This window comes from Triticum aestivum, chromosome 6D, assembly GCF_018294505.1.
Source record: "Triticum aestivum cultivar Chinese Spring chromosome 6D, IWGSC CS RefSeq v2.1, whole genome shotgun sequence".
In the NCBI taxonomy this organism is placed as follows: domain Eukaryota; kingdom Viridiplantae; phylum Streptophyta; class Magnoliopsida; order Poales; family Poaceae; genus Triticum; species Triticum aestivum.
In genome coordinates, this window is record NC_057811.1 from 388,035,458 (window position 1) to 388,051,576 (window position 16,119).

Genomic DNA, 16,119 nt, shown 5'->3' on the forward strand with positions numbered 1-16,119 from the left:
GAGGAAACCCTGATAGATGATTTGAGAGAAACCTTTGATAATCTCCGGGTCTACAAGATGATGCTTAACCTGGCCAAGTGTGTCTTTGGTGTCCCTGCAGGCAAACTCTTGGGTTTTTTGGTTTCTGACAGAGGCATTGAGGCTAACCCGGAGAAGATCAAGGCCATCACCTCCCTGGCTAAGCCGGCGTGTATAAATGACGTTCAGCATTTGGCGGGTCGCATCGCTGCTTTAAGCCGGTTTATAAGCCGTTTGGGTGAGAAGGCCATGCCATTATATCAGCTGATGAAGAAAACTGATAACTTTGTCTGGAATGATGCAGCTAATACCGCCTTTGAGGATTTGAAGAAGCAGCTGGCAGAGCCCCCAGTCCTTGCTGCTCCGATTGATAAGGAACCATTATTACTGTACGTGGCGGCAAACACACGAGCCGTCAGTGTGGCTGTGGTGGTGGAACGCAAGGAAGAGGGTAAGGAGCATCCGGTTCAGCGGCCGGTTTATTATGTCAGCGAAGTGCTTATCGAGTCCAAACAGCGGTATCCACATTGGCAGAAGCTTGTTTATGGTGTGTTCATGGCAAGCCGGAAGCTTAAGCATTATTTCCAGGGTCATCCCATGACCGTGGTCAGTTCTGCCCCTCTTGGTGATATCATTCAAAACAGAGAGGCCACAGGGAGAGTGGCTAAGTGGGCTATCGAGCTCGGACCTCATGGTCTCAAATATGTGCCACGCACTGCTGTTAAATCTCAGGCCTTGGTGGATTTCATCAATGATTGGACAGAGTCACAAGTGCCCGAGCAAAAGCCGGATAACACATATTGGACTATTCACTTCGATGGGTCCAGGCAGTTGGAGGGCTCGGGGGCTGGAGTTGTATTGGCTTCCCCTAAAGGTGACATGTTCCATTATGTGCTACAGTTGATGTTTCCTTGCACTAACAATGCGGCTGAGTATGAGGCCTTGCTCCACGGTCTTCGGATGGCTAAGGAGATGAGCTTGAGCCGGGTAAGGTGTTTCGGTGACACAGACTTGGTGGCTCAACAAGTATCAGGCAAGTGGGACTCTAAGGACCCTCTCATGGCGGCTTATCGCCGCGAAGTTGATGCCATTGCTGGGCACTTTCAGGGCTACCAAGTAGAGCACATTGATCACAGGAAGAACAAGGTGGCTGATGCTTTAAGCCGGCTAGGCTCTCAGCGAAAGCCGGTGCCGCCTAATACTTTCCTGGATGTCCTGTATAATCCTTCTGTTAAGTTGCCTACAGAGGAAAATTTGGTTGTCCCCGACCCGGAGGCACGACTGGTGGCGGCTCTCCATATCATACCAGACTGGACAATGCCCTATCTGGCTTACATGATCCGGGGCGAGTTGCCTGAGGATGAAACTTTGGCCAGGCAAATAACCCGGCGGACTAAGTCAATGATTGTTATCAATGGTGAGTTGCACCACCGCAGTGTTACGGGAGCGTTTCAGCGTTGTGTTTCCCCTGAGGAAGGGCAAGAGATCTTGCGTGAGATCCATGAAGGGGATTGTGGCCATCACGCCGGCTCAAAGTCTCTTGTGGCCAAGGCTTTTCGTCATGGTTTTTATTGGTTGACGGCTCATGCTGATGCAGAGGACTTGGTCAGTAAGTGTGATGGTTGCCAAAGGTTCTCGCGACGGGCTCATGTACTGGCTCAAGAGCTGAGGATGATCCCAATTACTTGGCCCTTTGCGGTCTGGGGGCTGGATATGGTTGGGCCTTTCAAAAGATCCAAGGATAAGAAGACCCACCTTTTGGTGGCAGTTGACAAGTTTACCAAGTGGGTTGAAGCGGAGCCCGTTAGCAAGTGTGATGCAGCCACGGCGGTTCAGTTTATGAAAAAGGTGATCTTTCACTTTGGTTTTCCACACAGCATTATAACTGACAATGGCACCAATTTATCCAAAGGCGCCATGGAGGAGTTTTGTCAACGAGAGCATATCCGACTTGATGTTTCCTCGGTGGCTCATCCTCAATCTAATGGTCAGGCGGAGAGAGCTAATCAGGAGATTCTGAAGGGCATCAAGCCCCGGCTTTTGGTCCCTTTGCAACGAACGTCGGGTTGTTGGGTGGAGGAGTTGCCCTCCGTGTTATGGAGCATCAACACTACTCCTAACAGGTCTACAGGTTTTACGCCTTTCTTCATGGTTTATGGGGCAGAAGCAGTCCTCCCCAGTGACATCCGTCATGACTCACCTCGAGTGGCGGCTTACGTTGAGGCGGATAATGAACAGGCGCGCCAAGATGCTCTTGACTTGTTGGACGAACAACGTGATGTGGCAGCAGCCCGTTCAGCGATTTACCAACAAGACCTGCGCCGTTATCATAGCCGCCGGGTTAAATCCCGGGTCTTCCAGGAAGGTGATCTCGTGCTCCGGCTCATCCAGGATCAAACAGATGCACACAAGCTATCCCCGCCTTGGGAAGGGCCCTTTGTGGTCAGCAAGAATTTGCACAACGGGTCATATTACCTCATTGACATTCGGGAGCACAAAGATTCACGTAAGTCGGAGGAAGAGACCCGTCGGCCGTGGAACATAGCTCAGCTTCGGCCTTACTACACTTGAGCAACCGGCTCTCATGATGTACATACTTCTCTAAGCCATGTATATATTATGATAAGCAATAAAGCAGGACCTCTGTCCTTTTTTCTCCTCCAAATGTGCACGTGTTGTTTTCATTGCCAGATTACATGATAACTTGAAGGAGGATCCGGCTTATGATCGTATTCGAATCTAGCCGTAGGCGATAAGGTCACTTGGGGGCTTCCTGTTCAAACATAGGTCGTATTCGAACCAAAGAGAACATAGCTGTCGATACCCATTTGATTGGCAAAGTGCCGAGCTCATTGGGGCGTTTTCTTTGGTCATATTTGAATCTTAGTTTAACCCCTTTGAGAACCGACGTGGATCGTATTCGAATCAGCGTCGTTAAACAATTCTTAAAGTCATTTGGGGGCTTCCTGTTCAAACATGGGTCGTATTCGAACCAAAGAGAACATAGCTGTCGATACCCTCTTGATCGGCATCGCCACACCCACTGGGGGCTATATGATCGTATTCGAATCCTAGCATAACCCCTTTGGGCCGGGTCTCTGGTCGTATTCGAACCGGAAGCCCCTAAGTTCCTCTGCTTTATAGCAAGTTCCGTCTGATTATTTCCAAGTGTGTACGGCCGGGTCTCACTTTGCCGGCTTAACTTTGATTTACAGTGTTAGTTGAACACAATGGGTGTCATTAAGACAAGTAAATCGGAATTAAGGTACCAACCTTATTATCCGGGTTATCTAAACCGGAAGTATGCTTGCAGACCGCAAATTGTGTTATTACGGCTATATTAAGGACATACCTGAGAGCCAGTCTTTTTTGATTCATATTCCGGGTTATATATCTAAAACATACGATTCTCAGGGCGGTAAGCCGCCTGGAGACTTGTGATTCGTCTTTCTATGCAGGATAGTTAAAGGCAATTATTTGAGACTAAGGGGAATGAATGACCCGGAGAAATATAAAGGAGATAACTTCGATAAAACTTCAAGCATTCAAGGCGTGCACGATGGCACGGCAAAGATAAAGTGTTGGTCCTACTCTGTTACAAGACTCGTTGAGTCCAAAAGGGTGAGGCATTGTTTGGTAAACCGCCAGCCGAGTTGCGACGCTTGCTGAGTTGAAGTCTCCGGCTCGTTCCTATCTTCTCCTCCGGCTGATCCCAAGACCTGGAAAGTTGATGACTTCCAGTCGATGCCGCTGAGAGCTTCGAATTGGGCTTCCTCGTCAATTAACCCGGCCGGGTCAATCTCCGGGGCGAAGGTGTGCTGACGAGCCGGCGGGATCAAGTTGAGGGCTTCATAGCGTGGAGTAGGGATCCTCTGATTTTCTGCATCGTAGCCCGGCTGATACTTAGTCAGATCTGTATCATTGCCAATCAGAGTGGCCACCGGGCGTACGGCCTTCACGCAAGCTGCGAAGTCCTTCTGATCGAAAGCGGAGCTGTCTTCCTTCAGGCTTGGATAGCCAAGGGCGATGTCTGCCGGGTCTAACTCCGGCAGGAACGCCTTGGCCCGGCTCAGCGCAGCGATCGCTCCGGCTCTTGCAGAGGCCCGTCGCAGCTCTTGGATCCGTTGAGGCAGAACGGCGAGCCGGCGAAGGACTTCCGCCAGGTGAGTCGGCACCTCGTTGGATAGGGCCACCACATCCAAGGCACGCTGTGACCCGGTGTAGAGTTGCTCCACCAGGGTATTACACGGCCTTCAGCTTGGTTACCACACTCTGGTTGAGGTTGGCACTTCTGGGACCTGTTTAACAGAGTCAGATAAGCTGCCGACAAGGATGAATTATGAGATATAAAAATTCTAAGCTTGATGAAAGCCGGTGAGACGACTTACCGAAGATTTCGGCCACCATCTGGGACACTTGGCGCTTTAGGCCGGAGAGCTCGACGGTCTTCTCGGAGAGAGCCTTCTCCGCCTGTTCAGCCCGGTTCACCAATGCGGCCTTCTCTTCGGCCCACGCCTTCCATTCAGCATCAAACTCCGTCTTCAGCTTCTCTTGCGCGGCGATGCTGGACACAAATTTGGCATTTGCCTTCCGGGTCTCCATCTCTTGCATCTTCAGCCGGTTCTTGAGATCAGCGAGGTCAGCCTCAAGCTTCTTGCCAGCAGCCTGCATAAATTTCCGGGTTATGGCAGGAACGGTTACTATACAAATTTAAAGTCCCAAGCGTTTTCCAAGCAAATACACTTGGCACTTGGGGGCTAATGCATATTGAACGTATCTATCTACACACTGCCGGTTCAATTGAGTAAGCCAGAACCTAAGTCTACAACATATTCAATCATAAGTCGTCGACTTGGGGGCTAGCATGGTAAAGGTAACTATGCAGTAAGTAAGAGGACAGCAGAATGATACCTCAGATTTCTGCTGGATCTGGTTCACCATGGCAACCTCTGCGTCCCGGCTCTTGTGCACTTGGCTGATGTAGCCAGAGACGAGCTCTCCAATGCTCAGGTTGGCGTAGTCGGAGAGGTCCAGGTTCACCCGGCGGGGCTGGAGCAACTCCCCCTTGGCGGAGCACTTGGCCAGTGCGGTAGGTCTCCCCGGCTCAACAAATTCCGTCCGGGTGATTACCACGTCCGGATCATTTGCTGGTTGAGCCGAGCCGGAGGCCTCCGGGTTAGCAGAAGCCTCTGCAGCTGCCTTGTTGGTTGGAGCGGCGACTTCGGGAGCGGAGGCAGCTGGCGGTTCTTGATCTGCTGCCTCCGGCTCAGGCAACTCCGGCTCTTCGACTGGCTTGGCCTTCTTCGCCCTCTTGGTGAGCTTGGCTTGGGCACTAAAAGGACAGAAATGTTAAGCACAAAAGGGTAAGTAAAGACAAGTATAACATGAGATGGTTATCATTACCCGGGCGCGGTCTTGAAAGCCGGAAGACTCGACTGCATAGAGTCACCCGAAGAGGGGGAGGTCTCCTGATAATTTGAGTCAGAAGAATTGAGTGGCTGACGTATAACACCCGCCAACGGATGAAAAGGGTACAAGTGGGAAATAACCTTAGTTCGGCGCTTCCTCGATGCGTCAGGTAACCCAGAGGAGAGGTCGGTGTCCTTGTTGGTCCGAGTGTGACGCCGGCTCTCATGAACCTGTCGCTTCAAAATAAATTGAGGATCTTGATAAGCTAAAGGATGTGAAAAGCTTACTTTCCGGGTTACCCTTCGGACTTTCAGCCTTGGCAAGGGCTCCGAGTCAGAGGAAAGTGACATTACCTCTTCAACCACCGGGTTACTGGCTCCGGTGTCATCCTGTTGATGAACAAGTGTTGGTAAGGCGGACAGAAATAAACAATAAAACATAACAAAGAGCTTACAGGTTCAGGGGTTACCTCTGACTCGGAGCTGTCGCTTAGTTGCATCAGCTCCGAAGCAGTTGGCCTACTTCCCTTCTTACGGGGAGCGGCTTTTTTGGCGGCTTTCTTCGCCTTTCTGGCCTTCTTGGCCGCCTCATGGTCATATTTGACCCGCCAGAACTTGTCGTCAGCCTGAAAAATACAATGATGATTTCTTAAAACGATTCAGATGAAAGTTATATACAGAAGAAGATAAGATGTTCAGATTGGCGGCTTACCGCTGGGGCTGGGTTGGTCTTGCAGAAGGGGGCTAACCCGGTCCTTCCGCAGTCTGCCAGGCTCTCGTTTAAAAGAGCCTTGGTCATCTCCTCTGCAACATCTTCAGGAAGATCGTTGCGGCTGTGTCTCTGAGGGTCATCCTTTCGGCCCGTGTACTCGCACATTAAGCCGGGGCGGCGGCTCAATGGGATCACCCGCCAGGAGATCCAGACCCGGACCAAATCGATTCCGTTGAGACCATTGCCCAGGAGAGCCTTGATCTTGTTTATGGTGGGGAGCAGAGGCTGGTGCTCCGCTTGAGTCAGCTTGTCTGACAGTGGGTGTGTTGACTCCAGACGCGATGGGCGAAAGCCGGGCAGCGGACTTTCATCAGCCGGTGACGTGTCTTGGCAATAGAACCAAGTCATGTTCCAGTCCTTTGGGTGACTCGGCGGCTCGGCATAAGGGAAAAGACAGTCTCTCCGTCTCTGAATGGAGATGCCGCCTAGCTCCAAACTTGGCCCGTTGGCGCACTCGTTCTGGCGATTCAAGTAAAAAAGCTCTCTGAAGAGCAGCAGACTAGGTTCTTCTCCAAGGTAAACCTCGCAGAACACTTGGAAGTTGCAGATATTGGACACTGAGTTGGGTCCTATGTCCTGAGGCCGCCGATCAAAGAAATTCAGAACGTCTCTGAAAAACTTTGAGCCGGGCGGTGCGAAGCCCGGGCTCATGTGATCCGCAAAAATGATCACCTCCCCGTCCTTTGGCTGTGGTCTCTCTTCTGACGGGTCAGGGGCGCGGTAGGACATGACATCCTTCTTTGGCAGGTGGCCTGACTTGACAAACTTTGCTAGCGTTTCGTTGGTGACATTGGACCTCATCCAATTGCAAGTGATAGAGGCTTTAGGAGCTTTGGGAGGCATGGTGAAAGTCGGCAGCCTATGATAAAAGGAAACGTCCGGTTTAAGTATAAGCCGGAGGAAAGTTGTAATTCAGTATTAAGTGGCGGCTTACGGAGGGGACTAATGACATATATCTAAGTGCACTAGGCTATTTAAGCCGCCTGAAGTATTGAGAGTAATTCGATTGTCTACGGCCTTATCATAGATGAGCCGGAAAATTCTATGGTGCATGGTCTCCTTTAAGTCGGAAGGTTCTACGGCGCGTGGTTTCTTTAAGCCGGAAATGTAAACCGCCATGGCTCAATGAGGGCAGTTTTTTACTAAGTGTGGTGAAAACAGGTTTCACACTTTACGGTAAATATTTTGGATCAAAATGGTCGGGTAAAAAGAAAATTTCTTGACCTAAAAGCAGATGCAGGGGAGTTCTTGAGCTCGAATGAGGCCTTTATGCAGTGAACAGAAGTCTACCTGTGTTTGAAATGGGTGCTAAAACATCTACCGCAGTGGTTCCATACGGGCTAAGATCAAAAAGGAGCAGTAAAAAAGAAAACTACCAGACCTTGTGGGCGATGGCGACGAACACGAAGAACGCGGACGAACCCTACGGCAGATCTATTCTACAGGACAAGCAGGACTTACAGGGGCTGGAGAGTCGCGGAGGTCTTCGCGTTTCTCTGGTCAGATCAGGGTGATGTAGCGGCCTGAGTTGGTGACGATGAGAAGACCCGCGGCGGCGACGGCGGCGGGGCTCGAGCAGCACGGGACAGTGAGAGGAAGGAGACGACAGAGGAAGGAGAGTGAGAAAGGCCCGTCGGGCCGGCCTATTTATAAGGGCGAGCTCATAAGTGGGCGCGAGAATCAAGGAGACCACGACGTGGTTATCTCCCCACGAAACGCCTCGATTTTCGGGATGACAGTAAAGGTAAAGATCCGTTGCGGATCTGGCGGAGTAAAAAAGGGCTTAATGGAAGATGATGTCACGGCGGATTATCCGGAGTCCAGAGGATGACGTCACGCCGGGTTATGGCCTTCACACAATTGTAAGCCGGAGGTTTTCTGTCGAAGGAATGGAAGATTGATATGAGCCGGCTCAAATCAATCTGGGGCCTAATGTTGAGGATATAGACCTTAGAGTCACCCGACAGGAGGGGCCGGGTTACTCATATGGTCATTGCCAGAAGCCCGGCGCCGAGCTTAAAGACGGTGGGCCAAAGATGGGCTTAAGACCCGGATATGGCTTAAGGCCCGTAGTTACAATCATTATTATGGTAGAACTTGTAGTGTAAGGCAAGAGTAGTCGAGAGTCCGAGCCGGACACTCTTATGAGCCAGCCGCAACTCTGAGAACTGCTGGGCGTCAGCCTCCCTATATAAAGGGACGACCCGGCAGCGGTTTAGGGACGAGAACAATTTCATCGAGAGCCGGGCATAGCAGTTTAGCTCCCTGGTGATCGTAACCCTAATCAATACCACCTCAAACTGGACGTAGGCTTTTACCTTCACCGTAAGGGGCCAAACCAGTATAAACCCTCGAGTTCCTTGTCCCGCATTAACCCCTTCAAGCTTCCTAGCTGCGATGGCTCCATGACTAAGTCCTAGCTCAAGGACATCTGCCGTGACAATTCCACGACAGTAGGCGATTTGGACGAGGTTACCTTGACAACCAACCCAGAATTATGCAGGAAGGTGCATTTTGCACTGTTAGTGGAGAGATACTGACGCACTGCAGCAAGAGGTGACATTGTGCCTGTAGTAGCCTCGTCACCTTCAGGTGGTTGTGGCTGTTCAATCATTTGTTCCATAGCTTCCTGAAAGTTTGAACTTGTAGATTAGTGTACCAGATAAGTTACTAATGAGACAAAAACAAACAAAGTAGGTTAAACGTTTATACATAACTTATTTTGGTGAACTACTGTAATACATTAGCATGTATTGTAGTGCCAACTACATAATAAAATCACTTTCGGAACATATGTCCATGTAGCATGCCTATTGTATTGTCTATTTCCTCACATTCGTTGACATCTAAGGATAAAGAGACATGGTTTAAAGTAGGATGAACATAGTATGGCATCATTCATATCATGGGCAAACAGATATAAAACAAACATGCTATTTTATCATTGTGTGCGCATGTGAACATAACAACTAGATTACAGATCAAGACCAAAAGAATATCCTTCATCTCTTTTAAACCATGTAAGGTGAAATGATACGTTAAGACAACTGTGAATAAAAGTGAACAGAGTAACTGACATTGGCTGCAAACCAAGTAGTTAAATGAACACATCACAGTACCAATCAGTTCAAGGCAGGAGGAGTAAGGACTTACAACAACGGCTTGAACTGGTGTGCTCATGCCCTTCATCTTGCTAGTGTGGCAATCCTTGAAGATTTGCACTGCATTCGGTTCAGGTTCTTTTTGGTCCGCACGGGCTTTCCTCTGTATTTGGAACAAGTCAATATAGATATGATAATATGGCACAAAAAAAAGAAGGAAGTAGCAGCTATTTACAAGAGCCTCGTAGTGTGCAATATAGCTACGAGATCCTGTTGTCTGTTGGAATTTCACTTTAGAACGGTTGGTTTTGTTCTTCAAACACTTAGCCTAGAAGAAGATACACTTGTAAGGCACATACATAAATACAAGTTCAATATGTGGTCTGATCAAATACATATAGCCTACCTGATACTTTGGATCAGACTAGTGTTTAACAAGGGCTGTCCAGTCTTCATCTGTAATATATTCCACTGGAGATGTTTGGGCGATTTCATTGTTAGCCTTGCCTTCAAAGTGCGATTTTCTAAGGTGGTACCGATACTGTCGCAGAGCAGACTGAAAATCATGAGTGCATGCTTGTTTAGTTGCATCATCTTTCGGATCCAACTTGAACCTCATCTGTTGAAAAAAGAATGTGAGTCTTATTAGGAGGAAGCTAGAAAGTATGGGACAGAGCAAGACAATATTACTAATTGCGATGAATAACATTACTTACGGATAAATGGTCAAGGAAGGTGTTAAACTGGGTATTGTCTTTCTCATTCCTGTACTGGATCCACGTTGGGAGGATACGTGCATGACACCTAACGGCAACGACTGCCTCTGATACTAACTTGGTTGACTCTGTAGCATCACGTGGCCTTTTTAAACCTACCTCAAATTGGATCTCCATTCTTCCTCTTTAGATTTTGTTAATCTGTCAAGCATTATCCCTGATGTCTGTTTCTGCTTGCGCCGTGGTGCTAGTTCAACAACGAATATGGAAAGTGTTAGTGTACATCAAACTGTGAGAGTACATATAAAGGAGCATGCAACTGCAACTTGACTCGGTCAGGTACCGTCTTGGTGTTGATGCTCATGAGGTTCATCTGATCTTGCCAAGTCCTGTTGTGTCAGCAGTGCTTCGGAAGTAGTGTTAGGTGTGAAGGCAGCTTGGGAACTGGCCAGTTCCGGAGCAAACGAACAAGTAACTGGTTGAGATACTGGTACAGTTGAAGCGGATGCTGCAGCTGGTGGAGCAGGTGATACTGTGTTTGTAGATTTAGCCGATGGACTTGGACCTTCTACTGCACTATAAGTACCAGCAGAATCTCGACGACAGAACCTTTTCCGTTTCACCCGACGAGTAACATCACTCCCTACTATATTATTTTCCTTGCTCTTTTTTGACTTTGCCATGTCAAGCTGTACCCACAACACAAAAGAATAAAATCACTCTTCATAACTCATTGATGCATGATACAGACAAGCAATACTTTGATGTAAGACAACCGTATGAGGATGGAATATGAAAGAAAAACAGGATGGCATGACATATTCATAGCTACGATGTGCAAACTAAGCAGAAAGATTTTCAAGAAAATAGAAGTAATGCAAGCTAGACACCATATGAAAGATGCAACCAATATTACTCTGCCAAGTTAAAAGTGTCTTGTCATAAGTGGCAATTCGAAAAATTAGAAGCAGTACAACGTAGAAATCAATGCAAGATGCAGCCACTATCAAACTGCCATGTTAAAAGCGTCCAATCATGAGTGACTGATACGGGATACACAACAGCAGTACTTTGATGTAAGAACATGGTATGATAGATAGACACAGTGTATTCTAGACATAGAAAGCCATGTCATATGCACATGTATAACGTATAAACTCGCAGGTGCAATTTAATCAAAATAGAAGAAATACAGGCTAGACAACATATGCAACATGAAACCAATTATCACACTGTCAACTTAGAGCAAGCACCTGCAATGGTGGAGTACGGGAGATGAACTCATCATGTAGACTTGGGACTTCAACTTCATTAGCAGTAGCAGTGGCAAATCTAGAGAGTCTCTGTTTGCATCGGTGCGGAGGACCACCAACATCCCCTAACTTACTCTTTTCCTTCCTATTTTCTGATATTGCCTTATGAAGTCAAAACCACAAGAAGATGAATAAAATTAGCTCTACATAACTGGTTGATGCATGATACAGACGAACACTACTTTGATGTAAGGCAAGCGCAGGATAGGAGGATGGAATATATACAAAAAAAGACAGCGTTTCATATTCACACGTACGATAGGAGGATGGAATATGTATGAAAAAACAGTAAGCGGAAGGCATTTCAACAAAATTAGAAGAAATGAAAGCTAGGCACCATATGAACATGCAACCAATATCACTCTATCAGGTAAAAAGTGTCTCGTCGTAAGTGCCATTTCAAGAAATTAGAAGCAGTACAAGCTAGAAGACAATGCAAGATGCAACCTACATCACAGTCCCAAGTTAAATCTGTCTTATGGGTAAGTGATCGTTGCAGGTATAAGTTGTAAGCTACGCAGATGCAATTCAACATAATCAGAAGCAATACAAACTAGACATCATACGGAAAACGCAACCACGTATAACAGTTCCAAGTAAGAGCAAGCACCTGTGATGGTGGAGTAGGGGAGATGTGCTCATCATGTACACGTATGTTCTAGAAACAGGAACACGTGTCATATTCACAGGCATTATGTGTAAAGTAAGCAGATGCAATTCAAGTTAGAAGCAATACAAGCTAGACATCATACGCAACATGCAACCACATATAATAGTGTCAAGTTAGAGCAAGCACCTATGATGGTGGAGTAGGGGAGATGTGCTCATCATCTACACAGCTACGTTGATTGTCCAGCCTTGTGTTCTCTTGCGAATCTTGTTGGGAGGATGGCGGAGTAGAATCTGTAGAGACCCCCTGTTTGAGTTGCTTCGAAGGACCACCATCATCCACTGCCGGACTAATTTCCTTCAGCTGTAATGATTTTGCATTGTGAAGTCAAACCGATAAGAAAAAGGAATAAAATTGGCTCTTCAGAACTCATTCATGCATGATACTGACGAACACTACTCGGATGAAAGGCAAACACATGATGCGAGGATGGAATATGTATGAAAAACAGGATGGTGTGACATATTCACACCTATGATGTGGTAACTAAGCAGAAGGCATTTCAACAAATTAGAAGCACTGCAAGCTAGACACCATATGAAAGATGCAACCAATATCACTCTGCCAAGTTCAAACTGTATGGCGTTTCAACAAATTAGAAGTGGTACATGCTAGAAATCATATGCAAGACACAACCAATATCACAGTGGCGACTTAAAGGTGCCTTATCATAAGTGACTGATGCGGGATATGCAAGAATAGTAGTCTGATGTAGAAACAGGAACACATGTCATATTCACAGGCATTATGTGTAAAGTAAGCAGATGTGATTCAACAAAGTTAGAAGCAATACAAGCTAGACATCATACGCAACATGCAACCACATATAATAGTGCCAAGTTAGAGCAAGCACCTGTGATGGTGGAGTAGGGGAGATGTGCTCATCATCTACACAGCTACGTTGACTGTCTAGCCTTGCGTTGTCTTGCGAATCTTGTTGGGAGGATGGCGGAGTAGAATCTGTAGAGAACCTCCGTTTCAGTTGCTCGGAAGGACCACCATCATCCAATGCCTTGCCAATTTCCTTCAGCTTTATTGATTTTGCATTGTGAGGTCATACCGACAAGAAAAAGGAATATCATTCGCTCTTCAGAACTCATTCATGCATGATACTGACGAACACTACTCTGATGAAAGGCAAAGTCATGATACGAGGATGGAATATGTACGAAAAAATGGACGGCTTGACATATTCACACCTATGGAAGGCACTTCAAGAAATTAGAAACAGTGCAAGACACCATATGGAAGGTGCAATCAATATCACTCTGCCAAGTTAAAACTGTCTCGTCATAGGTGGCGTTCATCAAACTAGAAGCAATACATGCTAGAAATCATATTCAAGACGCAAACCAATATCACACTGCCAACTTAAAGGTGTCCCATCATAAGTGACTGATGCAGGATACACAAGAAGAGTAGTTTCATGTAAGAACATGGTGTGATAGACAGATATAGTATGTACCAAAAACAGGAAAGCGTGCCATATTCACATGTATCATGTGTAAGCTAAGCAGATGCAGTTTACACTAATTAGGAGCAATACGAGATAGACACCATATGCAACATGCAACCAGATATCACACTGCCAAGTTAGAGCAAGCACCTTGGATGGTGGAGTAGGGGAGCGGAGACTTGGACCTTGTAATGCACTATCAGTACAAGGAGAATCGGTACAGATGCTCCGTTTACGTTGCTGCAGAGGACCACCATCATCGCCTTCCTTACTCTTTTCCTTCCTCTTTCTTGATTTTGCCTTGTCAAGTCAAACCCACAAGAAAAAGGAATAAAATTTGCTCTTCAGAACTCATTGATGCATGATACTGACGAACACTACTTTCATGTAAGGCAGCCGCATGATAGGAGGATGGAATATGTATGAAAAATAGGACGGCATGACATATTGACATGTATGATGTATAAAGTGTAAACTAAGCACAAGGTGCTTGAACTTGTTAGAATCGATGCAAGCTAGAAACCATATGAAAGACGAAACCAATATCACTCTGCCAAATTAAAAGGGTGCCCTAACAAATGTATTTGACCAAATTAGAAGCAATACATGGCAACAGGCTAGAAATAATATGCAATATGCAACGAATAAAGGTGACTCATCGTAAGTGATTGATGCAGGATACAGAAGAGAGGTAGTTTCATGTAAGAACAAGGTTATTACATAGATGTAGTGTGTACCAAAAATAGGAAGGCATGTCATATTCACAGGTATAGTGTGTAAACTAAGCAGATGCAATTTACCCTAATTAGAAGCATTACAAGATAGACACCGTATGCAACATGCAACCACATATCACACTGCGAAGTTAGAGCAAGCACCTGTGATGGTGGTGTAGGGGAAGTGCAGTCTTCGGGTACAGAGCTACGTTCAATATCTTCATTTAGGCTTGTTGTTTCTTGAGAATCATGTGGAGAGGATGAAATTGCATTCTTTATAAGAGTATTGCGTCTCATATTAACCCACGCGCGTGACTGTCTCATCATAAGCGATAGACGCAGGAAAAGTAGTTTGATGTAAGAACATGGTGTGATAGGCAGATGTAGTACGTACCAAAAACAGGAAGGCGTGTCATATTCACATGTATAATGTGTAAGCTAAGGAGATGCAATTTAACAAATTAGGAGCATTGATGAGGGATACACAAGAAAAGTAGTTTGATGTAAGAACATGGTTAATAGAAAGACGTAGTATGTACCAAAAACAGGAAGGCATGTCATATTCACAGGTATAATGTGTTAACTAAGCAGATGCAATTTACCCTAATTAGAAGCATTACAAGGTAGACACCATATGCAACATGCAACCACATATCACACTGCCAAGTAAGAGCAAGCACCTGCGATGGTGGTGTGGGGGAATTGCGGTGATCAACTAGAGAGCTACGTTGACTATCTTCATTTAGCCTTGCTGTTTCTTGAGAATCATGTGGGGAGGATGACACTACACTCTTTAAACGAGTAGGGCGTCTCACAGTAACCCACTCGGGTGACTATCTCATCATAAGTGATTGACGAGGGATACAAAAGAGCATTAGTTTGATGTACGAACATGGTTAATAGACATATGTAGTATGTATCAAAAACAGGAAGGCATGTCATTATCAAAGGTATAATGTGTAAAGTAAGCAGATGCAATTTAACCAAATTGGAAGCAATACAAGCTAGACACCATATGCAACATGCAACCACATTTGACAGCGTGAAGTTAAAGCAAGCACCTGGGATGGTTGTGTGTGGCAATTGAGATCATCAACTGCAGAGCTACATTTACTGTCTCCAACTGCTGACACTGCACCCATTAGAGCACTGAAACGCTTAGTGCTTATCTTCTAATTACACTGGAGCGACTTCTGTCTTTTCTTTTCTGCATTCATCAACACTGCGTCAGAGTCTGAAATACCCATGCATAAGAAAACAATAGTGTGAGTATGGGTGAAGTGTGTGCACAATTAGTACAGTGTAAAGGTAGCAGATAGCAGGTCGGTGAGAAATAAATGACGGGAGACATATGATAGCTCTACAACATGCATGGCACACTAAATTACTACATGATTCTATGAAAATAACAGTCGACTTAAAGCAAATAGGTCATTCCATTTTTTCTGCACCGTCCAATGTACAAAGAACGGGCAGATCGCCTTCATCTACCTCCAGCCAGTCGGTGTTGACGATCTTCCTCGAAACGCCAGCGACCACCGGCCCAGTATTCCTCCCCTGCCCGCGCCCTCCCCTCGACCTCACCGCACCGCCGTGCTTGGCACTGCCCCCCCGGGCCATCCATTCAAGCCCCGCCAACCTCCAGATTGGGCACAAGCAGCTCCTGCGCCCCACACCCCTATGATAGACACCGATGCACCGCTTCCCAGGGGAACAGGCGGACTAGGTGCTCCGCGTGCCTAAGCGGGTGTTGCTTCTTTTAATTGCGGTTCGACTGACCCTGAATTGAAATCTAGGCGGGCTACTGACCTCTAGCAAAGGTGAAATAGTAAAAGGGAGGAAACCTTGTGCATTTAGTATCACGAAGAAGATGCAGTAAGAAGCGCTCAACTAGTTTCTTTCGTGGGATGAATACGGTGTGAGCGGAGACGTAAGATTTGCACGAATAA